At 35.6% G+C, this 23,031-nt stretch overlaps 1 protein-coding gene across 2 annotated transcripts in view; it reads right to left on the reverse strand.

Annotated features, from left to right (window-relative positions):
- LOC135205087 (uncharacterized) overlaps positions 1-23,031 on the reverse strand; it is a 155,323-nt gene that overhangs the window by 53,146 nt on the left and 79,146 nt on the right. The window lies entirely within an intron of this gene.

The raw sequence follows: 23,031 nt of genomic DNA on the forward strand, positions 1-23,031 counted from the left end.
CAATATGAAACACTGTCTTTAAGGCAATGATCTCTCTCTCTCTTCTCTTCTCTCCTCCTCTTAGTCCTCTCGTCTCTCTCTCTCTCTCTCTCTCTCTCTCGCCCTATAATATATATATATAATAATATATAATATATATAATATATTATATATATAGCAGAGAGAGAGAGAGAGAGAGAGAGAGAGAGAGAGATAGAGAGATGAGAGGAGAGAGGGAGAAGAGAGAGAAGAGAGAGATAGACCCACCCACGAACCCAGAAATCAAGAGAAAGTGAAGTATTTAAAATCAATAACTTGGGGTTACCAGGAACCCTCCAACCCCACGACCCACCCCGCCCCCTTACAAGACAGCTAGTACCTACCCTCTCCACACTAAAGGGGTAGGAAATTACACACTGGAGGTCACACTGAAGCAAAGAAGGCAGGTCAAATGTCACGCACGGGAAGGAGTGATTACGAAAAAGGTGTCAGAATGGAGACGCCGAGGTATTCTCTTGCGCAAAGAAAGGGAGATGAATTCACGTCATTTTTGGTACAAAATAAAATCTATTTTGTGAATTTAGGAAAGAAAACACCTGTGATGTAAATGATGATTAATGTTCTTCTTTGTTAAGACGGTTATATGACGCGTGGAAATCCAAAAATACATTAAATTTTGATCAAATAACAAAAGAATCTACTAAGACATAGAAATTAATTGTCCATTTTTAAAAAGTTTTGTTAAGATAGCATATCTGTAAATATTATAGCTTTGAATACTTAATGTATTTAGCTCAAAAAATAATTAAATTTATTTCTATTTATTTATTATTTATTTTTGTTAAATTGTAAATACCAAAAACAATAAGTAAATTAGCTACAGAAGGTCTTGGGTATTTTACGAAATATAACAACCTTAATAATATATATATTATATATATAATAATAAAATAAAAAAATAATAAATAAAATAATTATAAAATATAATAAATAAATATAATATAAATATATATAAATATATAATATATATATAATATAATATATATATATGATATTCCTAAGCTGAATGTCCTCGTATTCAGTGGATAAATACTTAAGCTTATATATGGCCTTAGCTAATACTCAGTAGGAAGCATAATAAAAATAATATTCCACTAAAATAAAATATCCACTAAAACAAAACACTGGTTGGGTGATCGAAACTCAACAGTCACTTCAGATTATAATCAGTAATTACTTATTATATAAAGTTAACACAAAACAATAATCAATATAACAAAGCACTTCACTTTAAACATTTGGCAAATAACACCATAATTAAATATTATTAAACTTAATATATAAATTATAAAATACACAAAGATAAACTAGGTAGTGCCACAAACACTGTCTTCAATAGAGGAAGAATACACCTAAGTAAACAAGAGGGTGGAAGTACTCAAGTAAACAAAACTAAGGATATCAAGGAGGAGTAATAGGCATAGAGACTTAGAACGAGACAAAGTTGAAGGAAAAGTGAGGGAGCAATCAACAGATGGCGTGCGTATGGAAGTTAAAGAGAAAGTAATAAAGACATAAGACTAATTATATACAATATATACAATAGTGGAGCGAAAACTTGAGAGAGAGAAAGAGAGAGAGAGAAAGATATTTCACCCAAGAATTAAGACAAATTCTACATATGAAAATAAGGAAAATTGGATACATAAATCCATAGAGAGAGAAAGAGAATATTTCATCCCTAAGTATTATCACACAGAAACTCAGGACATAAAAATATATAGATGGCAATTATACATATAGCTAGACACAGAGAGAGAGAGAGAGAGAGAGAGGTACCCAGGACAAACAATTAAGAAGACCTAACAGAGACCTAAACCACCTGTCGTGAATCCTTAAAGGTCATGACGTCGTCTCAAAGTGAACTTGAAGACTCTGAAATATCTCGACCTCTGGTTTGTTTCTGTGTGTGGTCCTGCCCTCATGAATATGCAAAGAGAGAGCATAAGGACCAGGCTACCCCTACTCCCCCACCCCCCTCCAAAATTAGGGGTCATGGGGGCTCCCCCCATCCTTAAGAGATGGGAAAAGTGACAGAAGGATGAACAAGGATGCGAGAGTTATGCAGGGATGGGTGGTTAGGGCTTTGACCTCTCTCTCATCTCTACTCTCTCTCTCTCTCTCTCTCTCTTCTCTCTCTCTCTCTCTCCTCTTTATATATATTATATATATATATATATATATATATATATATATATATATATATATATATATATAATTACTAACAGACAACTTTTGTTACATATTTCATCTCGCAACTTCTGTATTCTGTTTTGTAAATAAACATACATACATACATGTGTAAACATACATGTGTACATATACGCCTGTGTTTGCAAAAAATAAAAATACAATAAAACGGCAATTTAATCGCGATTCCCCAAAGGCACCGAAGAATAGCAACCTCTCGCAACGCCAGATGATGAATGGTGACATTTCTCAAAACTTCAACGTAGAATGAAGAAGACGGATCAGCTGACGATGACGTTTCTTTGTTTACATGCGTGACGTCATAAGAGCCTCGACTCCAGACTCTTCTTCATCAAAGATTTTCACGGGAATTTTGTTCTCTTTGTCTTCCCGAGAACAATACGGAGAGAATGGAGGGAAACGGGAAGGCGTTCTTAATCGTTCTGTTGCCTGATGGGTTCTTGAACTTTTGTTAACGAAATATCCCAAGAAGTTATCGATGGATTTGAACCAAATTTCGTGGAGATACGAGTTATGTGCCAAGGAAGAAGTGATGTGAGTTTGAGATGAATCCACTTATGAATTCTATATTTTTTAAAATATTTTCTTTTGTAACATTGTGGGAATATGCCTCCTCTGATTCCTTGAAGGAATCTGCACACATGACAGGATAACTCGATACCTTTTCTGGCCCAGGCCCGAATAAGCCTAGAAATAAGACGAGGAAGGACATGTCTTCAAAATAAGTCCTGAGCTATGGAATAAATGTGGGAAGATGTGGGCTCACGGGTGTTACAACGCTGCCCTGAGGATTGTCTGAAATCTCCTACCGTGCTCGTGAAATCTAGCAAAAGTATATTTGTCAATTATACTTCGGGTATGACTTAATTATATATAACGTGATCCTGTTTACAATATTGTAAAGTTTATATTCATTAATATAACAATCGACTGGATTATATTTTCCTATAATTATTATTATTATTATTATTATTATTATTATTATTATTATTATTATTATTATTATTATCAACACCAATTACAGGGGCTAATAACAGACAGCAATGGCCAGTCTGTATGATCTTAATGAATTTAAGTCAACAAAATGTAAAATATGACTTATGTTAACATATGGAGGTGGTGTTTACCATTACAATAATCGTTATTCATCTTTGATATTTACCACAGAGCGGCTGGTGGTCATCAGCTGGTCATTAAGACTTCATAAATTATCTTTAAGTCGTTAATGAAGATTTACTCATTAGCATAAAACACAATAATTATTAGTTATAAATAATATAGATCCATATATCACAATATGCTCATTTATTGGCATCAATTTGCATAAACCTATAGTACCTGTAAACATGAATCATTCGCTCACTATAAATTATACAAAGACTTATGGTGACCCACTGCTGAATAAATGGCGCTCTGGTTTGCAGTGTTGGTCACCCGTCCAGGAACTGACCGGACCGAAATGTTCTCAAAACAACGAGACGCCAGAATTGGCACTGATTGATTGATTCGATCTGTAACGAGAATGTGCTCGGCTTGGCTGCAGCTTCGTCCCCTCAGCGATCAAGCTTTGGAACTCTATACTTGCCTGTGTGTTCCCAGATTCGTTCACATGCGCACACACACAATATAAATAAACAAGTTACAAGTAATCGAATTATTAGTATGAGCCACGGCCTACAACTCTTACAGCCACAGCCCGGTGGTGACCTGTCCTATAGCGGCGCCCAGGCAATCATGGCTAACTTTAATCTTCAATAAAATAAAAACTACTGAGGCTAGATGGCTGCAATTTGGTACGTTTAATAGCTGAATGGTGGATGATTGACGTACCGATTTGCAGCCCTCTAGCCTCAGTAGATTTTAAGATCTAAGGACGGACAATAGCTACTAACTTTAACCTTAAATAAAATAAAAACTACTGAGGCTAGATGGCTGCAATTTGGTACGTTTGATGGCTGAAGGGTGGATGACCGACGTACCAATTTGCAGCTCTCTAGCCTCGGTCGGTTTTGAGATCAGAGGGCGGGCAGACAAACAGCCATTTCAGTAGTAATTCACAGACAATAACTGACTTCATATCCGGTTGTCCTGGGACGCCAGAAATTGAAAACGATGAAAAAGGTCAGACTTATTTACCCTTTTTGTCATCAAGAGTCACGGTAGGATACGCAGGACGCAGGATTCGTGTCCTTCTGAACTTCCTTCTACGGTTTTCTACGGGTTGGATATGACTTCGACTTCCTCTGATGCTAATCGAACACATCCTCGTTCGATACTTTAGACAACATGGCCGTCTCTGGCCTTATAACATGACTGGCTTTGACTTACGCTTCCTTTGAGGCTTCTAGGAACGCATCCACGTTCGATTCCATGGACAATATGGCCGGCTCTGGCTTCGGTCTCACCTAGGTATACCATACGGACGCCGTACGTATATACCTTCCAATGTCTTCCAATCCTGGCCATAAGTCAGAATCGAAAACGGGGTAAAACGGACCAGAAATCATCTTTTGAGAGTGGTGAGACTCTCTCTCTCTCTCTCTCTCTCTCTCTCTCTCTCTCTCTCTCTCTCTCTCTCTCATTGTTTGCCTACTGCCATGTGCGAATTACCTGGCGCGTCTGAGAGCACCGACGTGGAATAATTGCAGGTAAATCGTTCTTGAAAGTAGACTTGGGGAAAAAAGACGATAAGAAAGACTGAGAATAAAGAAAATACGCAAAGAATAAGTTAAGAAAATACGCAAAGATTAAGTAAAGAAAATACGCAGATTCAGTAAAGAACATACGCAAAGATTATGTTAAGAAAATACGCAGATTTAGTAAAAAAAAAAAAAAAAAAAAAAACGCAAAGATTATGTTAAGAAAATACGCAGATTTAGTAAAAAAAAAAAAAATGCAAAATTAAGTAAAGAAAATACACAAAATATTCAGCAAAGAGAAACTAAGTCTTGACTCTAATTTTAAAGATAGGGTAAGATATAAGACGCAGAGAAGGTCTAGATTCGAGATCATACTACAAAAATAGATGTCTGGAGAAGAAAGTAGAAAGCCAGATAAGTAGTGAAGACTATAATAATAAAGGCGATAAGATAATGATAAGATCTTACGCAAAATCATGATAATAAAGATACTGAGATGTCTGGAGTATGTATTCATATTAATATAATTATGAGATATTAAGATAATCAGATGTAAAAATATAAATTCATAGTTATTTGCAAATGTATTACTTTAGATCGACACTATTTTCAAATAAACAATGAATATAATTCATCTAAAAATATTTACTCATTTTGAGAAGCAATTTGAAAACAAACAAGGCGTGATCCGACCTCCACCTTGCTCAGGCTGCGTGCTAAAATCTACAGTCAAATAGAGCATTGTCTCACCAACGAACATTAAAATAAATAGTACGCTGTATATTATTAGAACTAATTGTTCTGTACTGTTTAACATGCACGTAATTTATTTTTGACAAATTTCATTGTAATAAATAAATCATAAATATCCCGTCCTCAAATTCCTGTATCCTTAACTTGGCGCGAAAAACCTTTTTCAGACCTTTTTAAGGCTCTTCCATTGACCTTTCCTAACCGCCCCCCCCCCCCAACAACAAACAACAACAAAGTAGTTTGAAAGCTTACCTCCCCCCCCGATCAAGCGAAAAAAGAAAGGTTGTATACCTTTGTAACATCACCTCAAGATTAAAAAAGCAACAGTAGTAGTTTGAGAAATGTTGGACCTTTGTAACAGCACATCAGAAAGAAAGTTTAATAATCCTAATAAAGGAGAAGGACTATTAGTAGTATCAGAAAGGATGTACCTTTGTAAGAGCACCTTAGAAAAAAATGTTAATAATCCCAGTGAAAAGGAGAAGGACTATTAGTGGTATCAGGAAGGTTGGACCTTTGTAAGAGCACCACAGAAAGAAAGTTTAATAATCCTAATGAAGGAGAAGGACTATTAGTAGTATCAGGAAGATTGGACCTTTGTAAAAGCACCCCCAGACAAAATGGTAAAAAAAATATCCTGCTATACAGAAGAAGACTGAGAAATATTAGCAGAATCAGAAAGGCTGAACCTTTGTGAAAGCTCGCCAAAAGATCAGTTCTTAAAAAAACCTACAGAAGGAGGAGGAGGAGGAGGAGGAGAGGAGGAGGAAGGAGAAAAAGAAGAAGAAGCTATAAGATGACAGAGTCGTTCCTTCAAAGCGTCTTGCAAACCACAGGAGGTCAGAAGGTCGAGTTGAAAGGAGGAATAAAACGCGACTTGGGAGCAGCCCCCGATTGCTTCCACGCTCCGTGGAGCCGTGGAGCCATGACTTTCCCTGGCGAGGTGAACTCCGGGGTCCTGGAATGTGAGACCCGCGAGTTCCAGGCATTTCAGATACTCCAGATGTTTCCAGGAGGTGTTGTGAGGGTGAGGACCTCCTGGAATGGAAGGGATAATTCACGGAACGAGACACCCTGGTTATCCTGGAAGCAGTGAGACGGGCGAGTTCCAGATGTTTCCAGGTGTTGTGAGAATGAGGACTTCCTGGAATGCTAAAAGAAGTATTTAAAGGATTCGTTCCAGGAGCGAATAATTCGTGGAACGAGAAACCCCCTAGTTTTCCAGGAAGAGTTCTGAAATTGTTCTTGGAATGTAGAAGAGGTATTCTGGAATTCTTCTTTTAATTCTGGAATCTGCGAAAAAAAGGAATTTGAAGGATTTGTTCCAAGAGCGAATAATTCCTGGAATGAGAAACCCTTTTTTCCTAGAAGCATTCTAGAATTACTCTTGGAATTAGAATAGAGGTATTCTGGAATCCTTTTAATTCTGGAATCTGCAAAAAAAAAAAAAGGAATTTGAAGGATTTGTTCCAAGAGCGAATAATTCCCGGAATGAGAAAGCCCTTGGTTTTCCTGGAGGCATTCTGGAATTGTTCTTGGAATATGAAAAGAGTGATTCTGGAATCACTCTTGAAATTCTGGAATCTGGGAAAAAAGATCCTGGAAGCATTCTGGAATTGTTCTTGGAATGTAGGAAAGAGGTACTCTGGAATCCCTCTAGGAATTCTGGAATACGAGAAAAAGGGAATTTAAAGAATTTGCTCCGGAAGGGAATAATTCCTGGAATTATTCCTGGAAGCATTCTGGAATTGTAAATGGAAAGTAGAAAGTGTATTCTGGAATCCCCCCTGCAATTCTGGAATCTGCACCTTACTTTCAGGAGGAATTTAATGGATAAACATCTCCTGAAATACGAAAATAGGATATTCCTGAATTTCTTCCAGGAGAGAATGCCTCCTGGAATGGAACCCCGATTCTCCTGGGAGTATCCTGGAATTCCAGGAGGAAATAAGAAATATCTGGAAAGCAACTTAGTTCCTACATCTACGGTCCTTTATCAGACTTTGCTAATAGAGAGAGAGAGAGAGAGAGAGAGAGAGAGAGAGAGAGAGAGAGAGAAAGTTGGTGGGAAACAGAGAGAGAGAAACCCTGTCTATTTAATTCCTGGAATTCTAAATCATCAGGCAACTGGCCTTCATTATCCCACAATTGAGAAATAGACCTGTATCTTCACTGTCTGAAATCTAGTGACCAAATTAGTTCAAGGAAAGTTTGAATAATTCTCTAAAGAAAGTCTTTATGAGAATAATATATCGTACAGTTTATATATATATATATATAGATATATATATATATATATATATATATATATATATATAATAATAATAATAATCATCAGACTCGTAAAAGAACGACCAAACCAAGCGCATATAAGCAGCCACAAACTTACAGTCGAGCTAACGATCCAATTGACCTTAATAGGTCACTAGCCCTAATCGTTCGGTCGTTGGTAATTGAACATTTTACGAGAGAAGAAGCCAACGTTTCGGCAGTTAGGTGTTAACCATTGTCAATAATTGTTTGTTTGGATTTTGTTTGTTTTTTGTTTGTGTTTGTTTGTACAATATAAGAGAGTTAGGGGAGTTGTTTGTTTATATTTTAGGACATTATTTAATGGCATAGATGCAGTAGTAATTAGAACTGGCTTATAGCTTTATATATATATATATATATATATATATATATATATATATATATAAATTATCATCACAATAACACGAAAATAGTTTAGTCAAATATCATCATATGTAAATAAATACATAAATGAGTGTAGATCCTGACCGGTTTCAACTTAATTTGTACGTCATTAAAACAAATACACATATACATATATATACAAATACGTATATCTATATATAAATAGACATACACATATAGCCTATATGCATTTATCATCCCAAATCCATTAATAAACCATCAAAATTACGATAACTTCATTATTTTATTTTTCATTTTTATTTCTCTAAATGCCGACGACATCAAAGGGTGGCGGCTTCCTTTGATCGTATAAAGGTTGCGTTCAGTTGGGAAGTAAACAAAAATAAAAAAATAAAAAAATCTGGAGTTCGTTAGCCTGGGAGGACAATAGAACGCGCCTGGCCTACTAATTACCCATTCTCTCTCTCTCTCTCTCTTTTCTCTCTCTGTTAAAGATATATTTCACCTCAAATCTTCAGTGCTCTCTCTCTCTCTCTCTCTCTCTCTCTCTCTCTCTCTCTCTCTCTCTCTTAATCTCAAAGTCGAGATATCTTGCTATAAAACTCTATAGCAAAAGACTAAAATTCTATAAGGATAAAATTGCTATAAAAAGATAAAAAAAAACAATCTATAAAATTCTATAGCAAACAATATTTTATAGAAAAAATAATAAACCTCCATAATCAAATAAGATAAACATCCTATAGAAAGGGGAAAATTCTATACGATATAAAAAAAATTCTACAAAATTCTATAGAATCTATAAAAGGCTGGAATCCGGTTTTATAGGAAGGCTTTGGGTAGGGGGAGGGGGGGGGGTTGTCTGACCCCCTGGGAGAATAGAACATAGTCTATTGTCACTTAACCCATCACTCACGCTTTGAGAGAGAGAGAGAGAGAGAGAGAGAGAGAGAGAGAGAGAGAGAGAGAGAGAGCATTACCCATATATATCTATCTCTGTCTCAAATTATATATATATACATATATATATCTACATATATATATACATACTGCTAATTCTCTCTCTCTCTCTCTCTCTCTCTCTCTCTCTCTCTCTCTCTCACAAAAGAGTGAAAGTTACCTTGGGAACTACAGTGTGTCAACAGATCTCTTCCTAATTACAAGCGTCACATACATACACACATACGCACAAACATATAGTAATAATAATAATAATAATAATAATAATAATAATAATAATAATAATAATAATAATAATAATAATAAACTTACGTCTAAACACAGAAAAGAAATTCAGGCCAGAATAGTATACCTGTCTGTACCATCCTTTCGAGAGAGAGAGAGAGAGAGAGAGAGAGAGAGAGAGAGAGAGAGAGAGAGAGAGACCGACACATTCCATATGGTTACCACCACAACCACAACTTGCAGCTAGGTGGAGCTATATTAGCCATTACAAACATGTTTTGAAGTGCTACGTATTATAATTATTAATCAGAATATCTATCTATCTGTCTATCTATCTATCTATCTTTCTATCTATTTCTTCATTCGTTCCTTAAAAATGTCACCGTATAGACGAAATAGTAATCATAGTACTATTAGTACTAGGCTACTGTTTGGTAGTGCTATGGCAACGGTGATTCCTGCTACTATTAGTACCATGAATATTAATGATAATAATAACTAATATTGGCAAATAATAATAATAATAATAATAATAATAATAATAATAATCATCACCCAGGACCTGATACTTTGCAAGCCTGACTATACACTAGGTCTAACAAACTAATGTGGTTTATCATTATAACATCTGGTCTAGTTATACTATATGGACTGGCTTTGATTGTGACAGGTTTTTATTGGAGAGGAAATAGCAAATGGCTGGATTTCTCCACCTGATTAGGCCAACATGTCGGGAGCAATTATGAATATCTGGTTGGAAAAAATTTCACGACAATTGCGGAATGTCGTGGAAGGTGAGAAGATATTTGATAGGGAAGATAAGGGAAAGCAAGGGGAATTAAACACGATTAATAGAAATGAGAGAGAGAGAGAGAGAGAGAGAGAGAGAGAGAGAGAGAGAGAGAGAGAGAGAGAGAGAGAGAGATGGCCACTGGTTAAGTGGACAGAGAATCATGCGCAATCATACCTTCCCATTTTTTTTCTCTCTCTCTTCTACGAGAATTACAAGTGACCGCATAGCAGTGAGTGATGAAAGTGTACTCTCTCTCTCTCTCTCTCTCTCTCTCTCTCTCTCTCTCTCTCTCTCAGGTTGTTTCTCAAGTTTGCGCTCTCCGAAATAAATATAGGTCTAGCTGAAGGCTTTTCGGTTAACCTTTGGTTTTTTTGTTTTTTAAACGGTTAAATGGTTACTTCTTATATGGTTCATTTAAGTTATTTTTTTTTATTTCTTTATTATCTGTTTGCTTGCACCATAATATCCTATCTATCTGTCATTTTTGTTATATTTCTGAAGTAATATAATTAGATTTTTAAAATTATCTTTTCGAGAAACTCGCTCTGCTATAATCGTTTCCTCCGATTCATAGTCCACCGACCTCAAACCGCTTTTCCTCCCGAGCTTTTTCCCCTAATTTCCCTGGAACCACTTTCCTCACTCCTCATTCCCCGTAAGCATTCTCCCACAGGGGAGAGGGATCTACATGCTCCCCGGAGCATAACTCCATTGAGCTCCTTCCGAGGAATTAAAGCCACGTCGACGGATTCGAACGAAGTCATCTCTCGCACATTCCACGCCGTGCGAATCGAAATTCGCGGGAAGTGATAGACCTACTTTTTTTTAAGCGTGAAAAAAATTAATTTAAAAATGTAGCCGCCAGATGTACGATTGTAATCGAAGACTGGAGTAAAAAGTCTACGTAAATCTACATTTTTCTACATCAAAAGACGCCTCCCAGACATTTCGCTAGTGCTGTTGGGCAAGAGTGTCCATTTTTCTGCACGCGATGTGTAAGCAAGCTTTTTTTTTTAAACCCTTAAGATACAGCCGGCCTTGGACTGAAGTAAGCAGGCCTCTTTCAAATTATCTTTAAAGATACTGTAGATTGCACATTCCCGCCCGGCCGTGTTTTTGCTTTAGTATTTCTTTAAAGAAAGTATATTTAGCTATTGCTTAAAATGGCCTGAAACTGGTACTTCGTGAGTCCGCGCTTTTTGTAGCACTAGACCTAGTTATATTTTTCTCTCCATTTTCGTAAAGATAGTGAAAAATAATAATAATAATATTATAAATATTATAAATATTATTATTATTATTATATACAAATATTCGAAGAAATATCACATAAAAATGAGCTACTTTCATAATAATGATTAATAATGAATATAATGCTGTGACGTTAGAATACTGTGTACTATTCATAGGTGGATATTCTCTCTCTCTCTCTCTCTCTCTCTCTCTCTCTCTCTCTCTCATCTCCTCTCTCTCTCTCTCTCTTCTCTCTCTCTTATTCTCTCTCTCCTTCTCTCTCTCTTCTCTCTCTCTCTCTCTCTCTCTCGCTTATTTTATTATTATTATTATTATTATTATTGATCATTATGAGTTTAATTTTTCTTAGGAATATTTGGACACGAGATATTACCATCATCACCAAATAACAATCATTGTATTTATTATAACAAATATCACTCGTAACAGAATATAACCACCCTCATTATAACCCTGTGGAGGGGGTGAGGGGCGAAGGGGGGGTTAAGGAGAGGTTATTAACCCTTCGTCCTAACCTAAATTGTCTTTAAAACAACAACAACAAAAAAAGACAATAATGCTAAACTGAACAATACCAGTAGACGAACTCGCGAAAAAAAAACAAAAAACAATAGCTTTTTAAATCTAAAATAAACGTTTAATGCTTTCGCCTTTTTTTACCGCGAGGAACAATCGCGCGGACAAAGAGGTTAATCGTGAATGAAGGTCGCGAGAATAAAGGCGAAGAGGAGTCATAATAAAATGAATAAATAAGGAAATAAACAGACATTGGGGGGAGGGGGGAGGTTTTCGCGCGCGTTCCCACGAGCGAGCGGTTTGGCGCCAAACGTTCCGACGCGACGCGCGAGCCGCAGTTAGGCTCGTTTTAAAGAGCTGCCGTTGGCCTCCATAACCAAACACAACGAGAGAGAGAGAGAGAGAGAGAGAGAGAGTTCGAAAAAGATAAATGAGAGAGAAGACAAATCAGTGAGAAAGAGAAATGAAAAAGTTCGAGAAATACAAATGAGAGAGAGAGAGAGAGAGAGAGAGAGAGAGAGAGAGAGAGAGAGAGAGGGAGAGAGAGAGGAGCTGTAAGACTGACAGAGAAGACAGTAGTGAGAGAAACAGAGACAAGGTAATAAGACTGAGAGAGAGAGAGATGAAATAGTTCGAGAAAGACAAATCAGAAAGAGAGAGAGAGAGAGAGAGAGACAGGAAATCGCCGTAGACAGAGTATTCACGAAGCACGCACGCTCCCTTCTTTTGTTTGGGTAGGCAATGAATAATAATAATAACGTCATTACCATGAAGTATAAGCAATTCGTGACTCAAGACATATTCGGTGTAGAACTTCGCAAAATAAATGGTTTATTGTCTTTAAGTGTTTGGTGTTTTCAATGTTTTGTTGTTTTAAGTGTTTTGGTTTTTTGTTTTAAACTATTGTTTTTTTTAACGTTAATTTTGGATTAAATAATAATAATAATAATAATACAATAATAATAATAATAATAATAATAATAATAATAATAATCAGTACTGAGTTACTGTCATCTGTGATGATAAAAAAAATAAATTAATAATAAATGATATGACTGACAAATATTATTAGTTTAATGAGATCATGAAGCATAAATGACATTGATCTCTCTCTCTCTCTCTATCTCTCTCTGGCATTAATTAGAAAATGTTAAGAAATAACTCAACTAATGTCATAGAGAGAGAGAGAGAAAGAGAGAGAGAGAGAGAGAGAGAGAGAGAGAGTTCTATGCAAACGTGGATCTCTCTCTCTCTCTCTCTCCTCCTGAACTGGGTCAATGCACTGACCAAAATACTAACTTTAAAAAAAAAAAACTTTATTGATTTCCAATTACCAAAATACTCGTCAGCGCCTACTACAGGAGAGCTTAAAAAAAAACACCCCAGGGGCTTCGTACACTCAGCCCCTGAGGGACAGAGGAATGCCTCAAGGGGAGGTGTGAGGTACCACCAAGAGGAAATTCCCTCCCTCAGGGGATAGCGGTTAGCATTTTCTAGGTCGCCAGAGAGAGAGAGAGAGAGAGAGAGAGGACAGAGAAAGAGAGTTACAAGGATTAGGATGTCTCAAAGACTTGTTAGTCCATCTTAAGAGGAGACATCATGTGCTCACTTATCTGTAGGAGCAGGTTTTACTGTGCATTCAGTTTATGATGATTTTGTCTAGCTTCTTTTCAAACTCTTCCATACTGTTGCTGTTTACAACTTCTTTCTGGTGGCAGTTTATTCCACGTCTCACATATCTTGTATATGAAGAAGTCCCCACAATGGGATGTGTTGTACTCTTCAGTTCATAGTTTCCATCCACTATTTCTTGTCTGGTTTTCGTTTAATGTAATAGGTTTACTGTCTACTTTTGTTATGCCTTTCAGTATTTTGAATGTTTCTATTAGTTGTGTGTTTCATAAGCCATACATGTTCAGGCTCTCTAGTCGTCTTCGGTAACCTATTTGCCTGATGGATAAATGAAATTAACTTTGTGGTCTCTTGCTTGTACTAAATTGAATCTATTTTATGTCTTTTCTCGTGTTGGTGACCAAAACTGTAGTGCTTATTCAAGATGGGGTCTAACTATTGATGTGTAGAGAGAGAGAAACATGGCAGATAAGAAAGAAAGAAGGCAGTAAGAGAGAGAGAGAGAGAGAGAGAGAGAGAGAGAGAGAGAGAGAGAGAGAGAGAGAGAGGTGAGACTGAGAGAGAGAAGACAGTAGTGAGAGAGAAAGAGAGAGAGAGAGAGAGAGATAGAGAAACATGGCAGATAAAGAAAGAAGGCAGAGAGAGAGAGAGAGAGAGAGAGAGAGAGAGAGAGAGAGAGAGAGGTAAGACTGAGAGAGAGAAGACAGTAGTGAGAAGAAAGAGAGAGATAAGGTAGATAAGACAGAGAGAGAGAGAGAGAGAGAGAGAAAACATGGCAGATAACAAGAGAGAAGGCAGTAAGAGAGAGAGAGCCAGAAGACTGAGGGAGAGAAGACAGTAGTGAGAGAGAAGAGAAAGAGAGAGACAAGGTAGATGAGAGAGAGAGAGAGAGAGAGAGAGAGAGAGAGAGAGAAACATTAAACATGGCAGATAAGAAAGAAGGCAGTAAAAGAGAGAGAAAGAGAGACACAAGGTAGATAAGACAGAGAGAGAGAGAAAGGGAGAGAGAGAGAGAGAGAGAGGCGAGGTAGATTACACTAAGAAGAGAGAGAGAGAGAGCAGAGAGAGAGAGAGAGAGGCAGATTACACTGAGAGAGAGAGAGAGAGAGAGAGAGAGAGAGAGAGAGAGAGAGGTAAACAATTCCATATCACAGTGTTCAGTCAATTCATATCACTATATTTATTATTATTATTATTTTTTTTTTTTTTTTTTTTTTTTTTTTTTTTTTTTTTTTTTTTTTTTTTTGCTCTATCACAGTCCTCCAATTCGACTGGGTGGTATTTATAGTGTGGGGTTCCGGGTTGCATCCTGCCTCTTAGGAGTCCATCACTTTTCTTACTATGTGTTCCGTTTCTAGGATCACACTCTTCTGCATGAGTCCTGGAGCTACTTCAGCCTCTAGTTTTTCTAGATTCCTTTTCAGGGATCTTGGGATCGTGCCTAGTAGCTCCTATGATTATGGGTACGATTTCCATGGCATATCCCATATCCTTCCTATTTCTATTTTCAGATCTTGATACTTATCCATCTTTTCTCTCTTTCTCTTCAACTCTGGTGTCCCATGGTATTGCTACATCATGAGTGATACTTTCTTCTTGACTTTGTCAATCAACGTCACGTCTGGTCTGTTTGCACGTATCACCTATCCGTTCTGATACCATAGTCCCAGAGATCTTTGCCTGATCGTTTTTCTATCACTCTTCAGGTTGGTGCTCGTACCACTTATTACTGCGAAGGTAGCTGATGTTTCTTGCACAGGCTCCAGTGGAGGGCTTTTGCTACTGAATCATGCCTCTTTTTGTACTGGTTCTGTGCAAGTGCCGGCATTCGCTTGCTATGTGGTTTATGGTTTCATTTTTTCGTATTGCACTTCCTACATATGGGTGACATATTATTTCCGTCTATCGTTCTTTGAACATATCTTGTTCTTAGGGCCTGATCTTGTGCCGCTGTTATCATTCCTTCAGTTTCCTTCTTTAGCTCTCCCCTCTGTAGCCATTGCCAATTGTCATCGCTGGCTAGTTCTTTAGTCTGTCTCATGTATTGTCCGTGCATTGGTTTGTTGTGCCAGTCCTCTGTTCTGTCTGTCTTTCTCCTGTCTCTGTATATTTCTGGGTCTTCGTCTACTTTTATTAGTCCTTCTTCCCATGCACTCTTTAGCCACTCGTCTTCACTGTTTTCAGATATTGCCCCAGTGCTCTGTTCTCGATGTTGACGCAGTCCTCTATACTTAGTAGTCCTCTCCCCCCTTCCTTTCGTGTTATGTATAGTCTGTCTGTATTTGCTCTTGGGTGTAGTGCTTTTGTGTATTGTCATATGTTTCCTGGTTTTCTGATCTATGCTGCGGAGTTTCTGCCTTCGTCCATTCCACTATTCCTGCGCTGTATCTGATTACTGGCACTGCCCATGTGTTTTTATGGCTTTTAATCATATTTCGGCGTTGAGTTTTGACTTGAGTATAGCCTTGAGTCTCTGCATTATTATTATTATTATATTATTATTATTATTATTATTATTATTATTATTATTATTACATTCATAAGCCCAAACTTTTTTACCTTTATTTGAGACTTCAACTCTTTGGAACAATTTTATTAGTTTTGGAAGAAAACATATGTCTGTTGTGACTAGATTTTTATATAGTTTTTTAGGACGTATTGTTGTTATTTTTAGACATATTTATTTTCTGGTTGACGGCTGAAGTTGTGGTTATGGTTGTGTTCGTTTCCTGGTTAGTTTCTGGTTGGGGATGAATGGAATGCGAGCGTGAGAATGTAAACATAACATTTTTATTATTATTATTATTATTATTATTATTATTATTATTATTAGTTAGTAGTGTAGTAGTAGTAGTAGTAGTAGTAGTAGTAGTAGTAGTAGTAGTAGTAGTAGTTATTATTATTATTATTATTATTATTATTATTAAAATATAAAATATAAAACCACCAAATAAAGTAACACATAAATAATAATAATAATAATAATAATATAAATTATTATTATTAACATCATATATAAAACCATAAAATAAATTAACATATTAATAATAATAATAATAATAATAATAATAATAATAATAATAATAATAATAATAATAATAATAAGAAAGAGAGAAGGCAGAGAAAGAGAGTTACAAGGAGTTACAAGGATTAGGATGCTCAAAGACTTGTTAGTCCATCCTAAGAGGAGACATCGTGTGCTCACTTATCTGTAAGAGCAGGTTTTACTGGAATTCAGTCCCTCAGCAGTTATCGCATGATAATGTCCTGTCGATCAGGAGGAAACGTCGCGTTAGAGATTGAGAGAGAGAGAGAGAGAGAGAGAGAGAGAGCGAGAGAGAGAGAGAGAGAGAATTGTATAAGCAATAAATAAATCAAATGACTCAATCGAATTTTACCATGCCCTTTGGTGGCGTTGCTCGCCAGTCTAAGCAACAACGAGAAAGCCGTCATCAGAAAGATAGAGAAGACTCTCTACAAGATTAATAGTGCTGAAGTACCAGTCATTTTTAACAAAACTTGCCTACGAGAGGGTCTCCTTCCGAAATTATAATAATAATAATAATAATAATAATAATAATAATAATAATAATAATAATAATAATAATATAATAATAATAATAATAATATGTAAAACCACAAAAATCACTACTAATATCAAGAGAGGTATAGATTGAATTCCTCACAGCGAAGAGAGAGAGAGAGAGAGAGAGAGAGAGAGAGAGAGAATATTTCAGAATGGGGTGTGAGGGCCAAAAGGGTTGTTGCACAACGCAACATGCAAATGAAGGCAGTCTTAACGGTGCCAGACTCGTCAAAAGGAATCCGAGGAAATGAATGGCACTGCCTCCGTTGTGACGTCACTGTTATGCAATCCTTCAGAGAGAGAGAGAGAGAGAGAGAGAGAGAGAGAGAGAGAGAGAGAGAGAGCTATATTCGTTACTATATCTTCCCGGAGTGTATACAAACCGGGCTTCTATATTTCTAGGCATTTTTAACTCGTAAGTTCAATCTGCCCGGCCAGGATTCGAACCTGGGGCCTTTGGGAGATATTGATTTGACGTGGACTTTGCTGTACGTAAATTTTATGTTTTAAAAGTATTCTATTAATAATAATAATAATAATAATAATAATAATAATAATAATAATAATAATAATAATAATAATAACACCGACTTAATACAGATTAAACCCACTAATTATAAACATTCGCTGCATTACATAACATTACGCAAATACGCACTTTCTATACCGCTTCGTAACCAATCTATAATTTAACTTTCAAATCAGTACCGTATATAGTAATTTCACTGCACATATATATGCGGAAGGTATCCCTGCATTGGCGCGCAATATTGCATGCAGGAGAGAGAGAGAGAGAGAATGCAACTTTATGCACGATTGCATATTGTTGTAGTAAATGTGAAAACATTGTTAAATGAAGAGAGAGAGAGAGAGAGAGAGAGAGAGAGAGAGAGAGAGAGAGAGATTACAAAGATTAGGATGTCTCAAAAGACTTGTTAGTCCACCCAAAGAGGATGACATCATATGCGCACTTATCTGTAGGAGCAGTTTCACTGTGCATTCACAGTGTCCTCCTAATGATTTTGTCTAGCTTTCTTTTAAACGCTTCTTCCACACTGTTGCTGTTGACAACTTCTTTCTGGTGGCAGTTTATTCCACGTGTCACATATCTTGTATGTAAGAAGTCCCCACAATGGGATGTGTTGTATCTTCTTCAGTTCTAGTTTCCATCCATTATTTCTTGTCTGGTTTTCGTTTAAGTAAATAGGTTTACTGTCTACTTTTGTTTATGCCTTTCAGTATTTTGAATGTTTCTATTAGTTGTGTTTCTAAGCCATACATGTTCAGGCTCTCTAGTCGTCTTCGGTCAACCTATTTGCCTGATGGATGAAATTAACTTTGTGGCTCTTGCTTGTACTCCTTCTAATCTATTTATGTCTTTTTTTAAGTGTTGGTGACCAAAACTGTACTGCATATTCAAGATGGTGTCTAACTACTGATGTGTAGAGAGAGAGAAACATGGCAGATAAGAAAGAAAGAAGACATTAAGAGAGAGAGAGAGGAGAGGAGAGAGAAGAACAGTAGTGAGATAGAAGAGAGAGAGACAAGGAGATAGATTAGAGAGAGAGAAGAGAGAGAGAGAGAGAGAGAGAGAAATGATGACAGATAACAAAGAAAGAAGGCAGTAGAGAGAGAAAGAGACATGTAAGACTAGAGAGAAGAGACAGTAGAGAGAGAGAGAGAGTAGAGAGAGAGAGAGAGAGGAGAGAGAGAGAGAGAGAAAGAGAAAATGCAGATAGAAAGAAGGCAGTAAGAGAGAGAGAAAGAGAGGTAAGACCGAGAGAGAGAAAGATTACAAAGTAGATAAGACAGACAGACAGACAGAGAGAGAGAGAGAGAGAGAGAGAGGAGAGAGAGAGAAGAGAGAGGAGAGAGGAGAGAGAGAAGAGAGGCGAGGTAGATTAGGGACTAGAGATAGAGAGAGAGAGAGAGGTAAACAATTCATACACAGGTTCAGTCAATCATCTCACAAATAATAATAATCTTATTATTATTATTATTATTATTATTATATTATTATATTATAAGACCACTTTTTTACTTATTTGAGACTTCAATCATTTGGAACATTTTATGAGTTTTGAAAGAAAACATATGTCTATTGTGGACTAGATTTTTATATAGTTTTTTTAGGACGTATTTGTTATTTTTAGCCATATTCTTTTCGGTGGACGGGGAAGTGGTTATGGTTGTGTTCGTTTCCTGTTGGTTTCTGGTTGGGGATGAATGGAATGCGAGCGTGAGAATGTAAACATAACATTATTTATCATTATTATTATTATTATTATTATTATTATTATTATTATTATTAGTAGTAGTAGTAGTAGTAGTAGTAGTAGTAGTAGTAGTAGTAGTAGTAGCAGTAGTAGTAGTAGTAGTAGTATTATTATTATTATTATTATTATTATTATTATTATTATTATTAAAATTAAAATATAAAATTACAAACCATAAAATAAAGTAACACAAATAAGCATCAACAACAACAGCAACAACAACAATAATAATAATAATAATCATTATTATTATTATTATTATGATTTTTATTATTATTATTATTATTATTATTATTATTATTATTATATAAAATATAAAACCACAAAATAAAGTAACCCATATAATAATACTAATAATAATAATAATAATAATAATAATAATAATAATAATAGTAATATTATAAATTATTATTCTTAACATTATATATAAATCCACAAAATAAAGTAACCACATAAATAATAATTAATTAATAATAATAGTAATAATAATAATATAATAATAATGTAATAATAATAATAATAATAATAATATGTAAAACCACATAAATCACTACTAATATCAAGAGGAGGTTTACATTGAATTCCTCACAGCGAGAGGAGAGAGAGAGAGAGAGAGAGAGAGAGAGAGAGAGAGAGAGAGAGAGACAATATTTTAGAATGGGTGTGGGGGCCAAAAGGGGTTGTTGCACAACGCAACATGCAAATGAAGGCAGTCTTAACGGTGCCAGACTCGTCAAAGGAATCCGACGGAATGAATGGCACTGGCTACGTTGTGACGTCACTGTTGAAGCAATCCTCAGAGAGAGAGAAGAGAGAGAGAGAGAAGATGAGGAAGAGAGAAGAAGAGAGAGACGCTCAATATTTCCGTTGTACTATATCTTCCCCGAGTGTGTACAAACCGGGCTTCTATATTTCTAGCATTTTTTAACTCGTAAGTTCAATCTGCCCAGCCAGGATTCGACCTGGGCCCTTTGGGAGATATCAAACTTTATATTTTAAAAGTATTCTATTAATAATAATAATAATAATAATCAATAATAATAATAATAATAATAATAATAACACCAACTTAAATACAGATTAACCCAGTAATTATAAACATTCGCTGCATTACATAACATTACGCAAATCCGCACTTTCTATACCGCTTCGTAACCAATCTATAATTTAACTTTCAAAATCAGTACCGTATATAGTAATTCACTGCACATATATATGCGGAAGGTATATATCCCTGCATTGGCGTGCAATATTGCATGCAGGAGAGAGAGAGAGAGAGAGAGAGAGAGAGAGAGAGAGAATGCAACTTTATGCACGATTGCATATTGTTGTAGCAAATGTGAAAAATATTGTTAAATGAGAGAGAGAGAGAGAGAGAGAGAGAGAGAGAGAGAGAGAGAGTATGCACGATTCCATATTGTTGCAGCAATTATGGATAAACACTGTTGAGAGAGAGAGAACACTGTTAAATGAGAGACAGAGAGAGAACACTATTAAAAGAGAGAGAGAGAGAGAGAGAGAGAGAGAGAGAGAGAGAGAGAGAGAGAGAAGAGAGAGCATGCATGCATGATTGCATATCGTCGAAGCAAACATGAATGGGACACTATCAAATGGAAATTTTACGTGTAAGTAATAACGTTACGTATATAAAGTTCAGAGGGTTCGTGACAAAATTGTCATTTTATGGAATCACGCAAAAAAATAATATTTATAAAACTATTTAAAACTGAAGTAGCCACAAGTCTGTTTATAAATAAGTGAAGGGTTATAGATTTGGGGAACACACAGGATGACAGAATACCTTTAATGTGTAAATAGAGGCTTAGCGTGTACAGAAATAGAATGTAAACAAACATGCGTAGTAGAACCACACCTGCCCATTCATAAATTCCCGCGCATGCGCGGAAGGAAGATCAATTCGCGTCACACACTCCCGCGTACGATTTTCGATTTCCAATTTTGACGAGACGAATTTCGCCATGGCGCGCGCCCACCGTGCGTCCGAAATATCAAATTAAGAGGGGAAAGTGACACACACACTCTCTCTCTCTCTCATACCACGGGCCAATTAGTACCTCGTCAGCCACTAGACAAAAGCAGCACGCGATGCGCCGTTTATGCTAATCCGCCCAGCGCACGCCATTACTACCTCAATAGCGAGATAGTATACGGTACCTATCTCTCTCTTTTCCATCTCTTTTCGTCTTTATTCGTTATGGTCTGCTGTTATTACTTATCTTCGTTGGTGATCGAGTTATTTGCGCGTGTTCTCATGCACGTATCATTCCTGTTGGGACTGATGTAATGCGATATAAAATGCATTACGCGCCGGTAACTGGATATACCAGGGGGGCGGGGCCAAAAAGTGTAACTCAAACGGCATAATTCCTTTCTCTCTCTCTCTCTCTCTCTCTCTCTCTCTTAGATTTCCTGTGTCTTTGCTGTTTATTAAAGGTTATCACAAAGAATGTAATAATAATAATAATAATAATAATAATAATAATAATAATTTTATTATTATTATTATTATTTCGAATAAAAAATCCATCAAATATTTATATAAAGGAACTTTTAAAAAATTTTGATACTGTAAAATAATAATAATAATAATAATAATAATAATAATATAATAATAATAATATAATAATAATAATAACTTTAGCTTTTATTATTAATTTGATATTTTCGATATTTTCAGTGAAAAATCTAACAAATATTCATCAAAAGTAACTTGCAATTGTTTTATTATAACATCAGAGAAAAGTATAATACGGTTATTAACCCCAATAAATTTTTTAATCGCAAATTGTGATAAATTTATTCAAGAGTTCAGGATATTTTGTTTGTATGCACGAAAAAAATTAATATTTACGTGGTAAAACTGTTTTTTAACATTTGCATTAAAAAATACATCAACAAATTTTACTGTCCTACTCAAAGAAATATCATTCATTTGAAAAATTAATAAATATATAAGATTTAGTTTACTGTCGCGTTTAGAAAAACTAAAAATAAATTTAAAAATTGTTACTATCGTATTTAAAGAAAAGTAATATATCTTTAACATAAAATATATTAACTCAACAATAAATATATTTGAATATACTTCCAAAATACTTATAACGCAAGGCTTCATAATATATAAATCATGAACTACTGATTAGACATTAGACTGAAATGAAAAGGTAATTTGAATGTATTTACCACATAACAACATATTAAATAAACAGTAAATGTATTTGAATTTATTTCCCACAATACTCGTGACGTAAGGTTTCTGAGTAACCAAAAAACGCCCAAACAAAAAAATAATTAATTTTAAATAAAAACCTAATTTATTTTAAATAATTAAATGAATATATTTACCATAATACTTATGACGTATGACTGCACTTAACAAGTGAAACTTTATTCATATCTTACTTAAGGATACTTTACAGAGGTAAGATACTTAAAATTGACTTAAAAGATACATCAAGAAAATAAAGC

Source organism: Macrobrachium nipponense, chromosome 48 (assembly GCF_015104395.2).
Source record: "Macrobrachium nipponense isolate FS-2020 chromosome 48, ASM1510439v2, whole genome shotgun sequence".
Classification (NCBI taxonomy): domain Eukaryota; kingdom Metazoa; phylum Arthropoda; class Malacostraca; order Decapoda; family Palaemonidae; genus Macrobrachium; species Macrobrachium nipponense.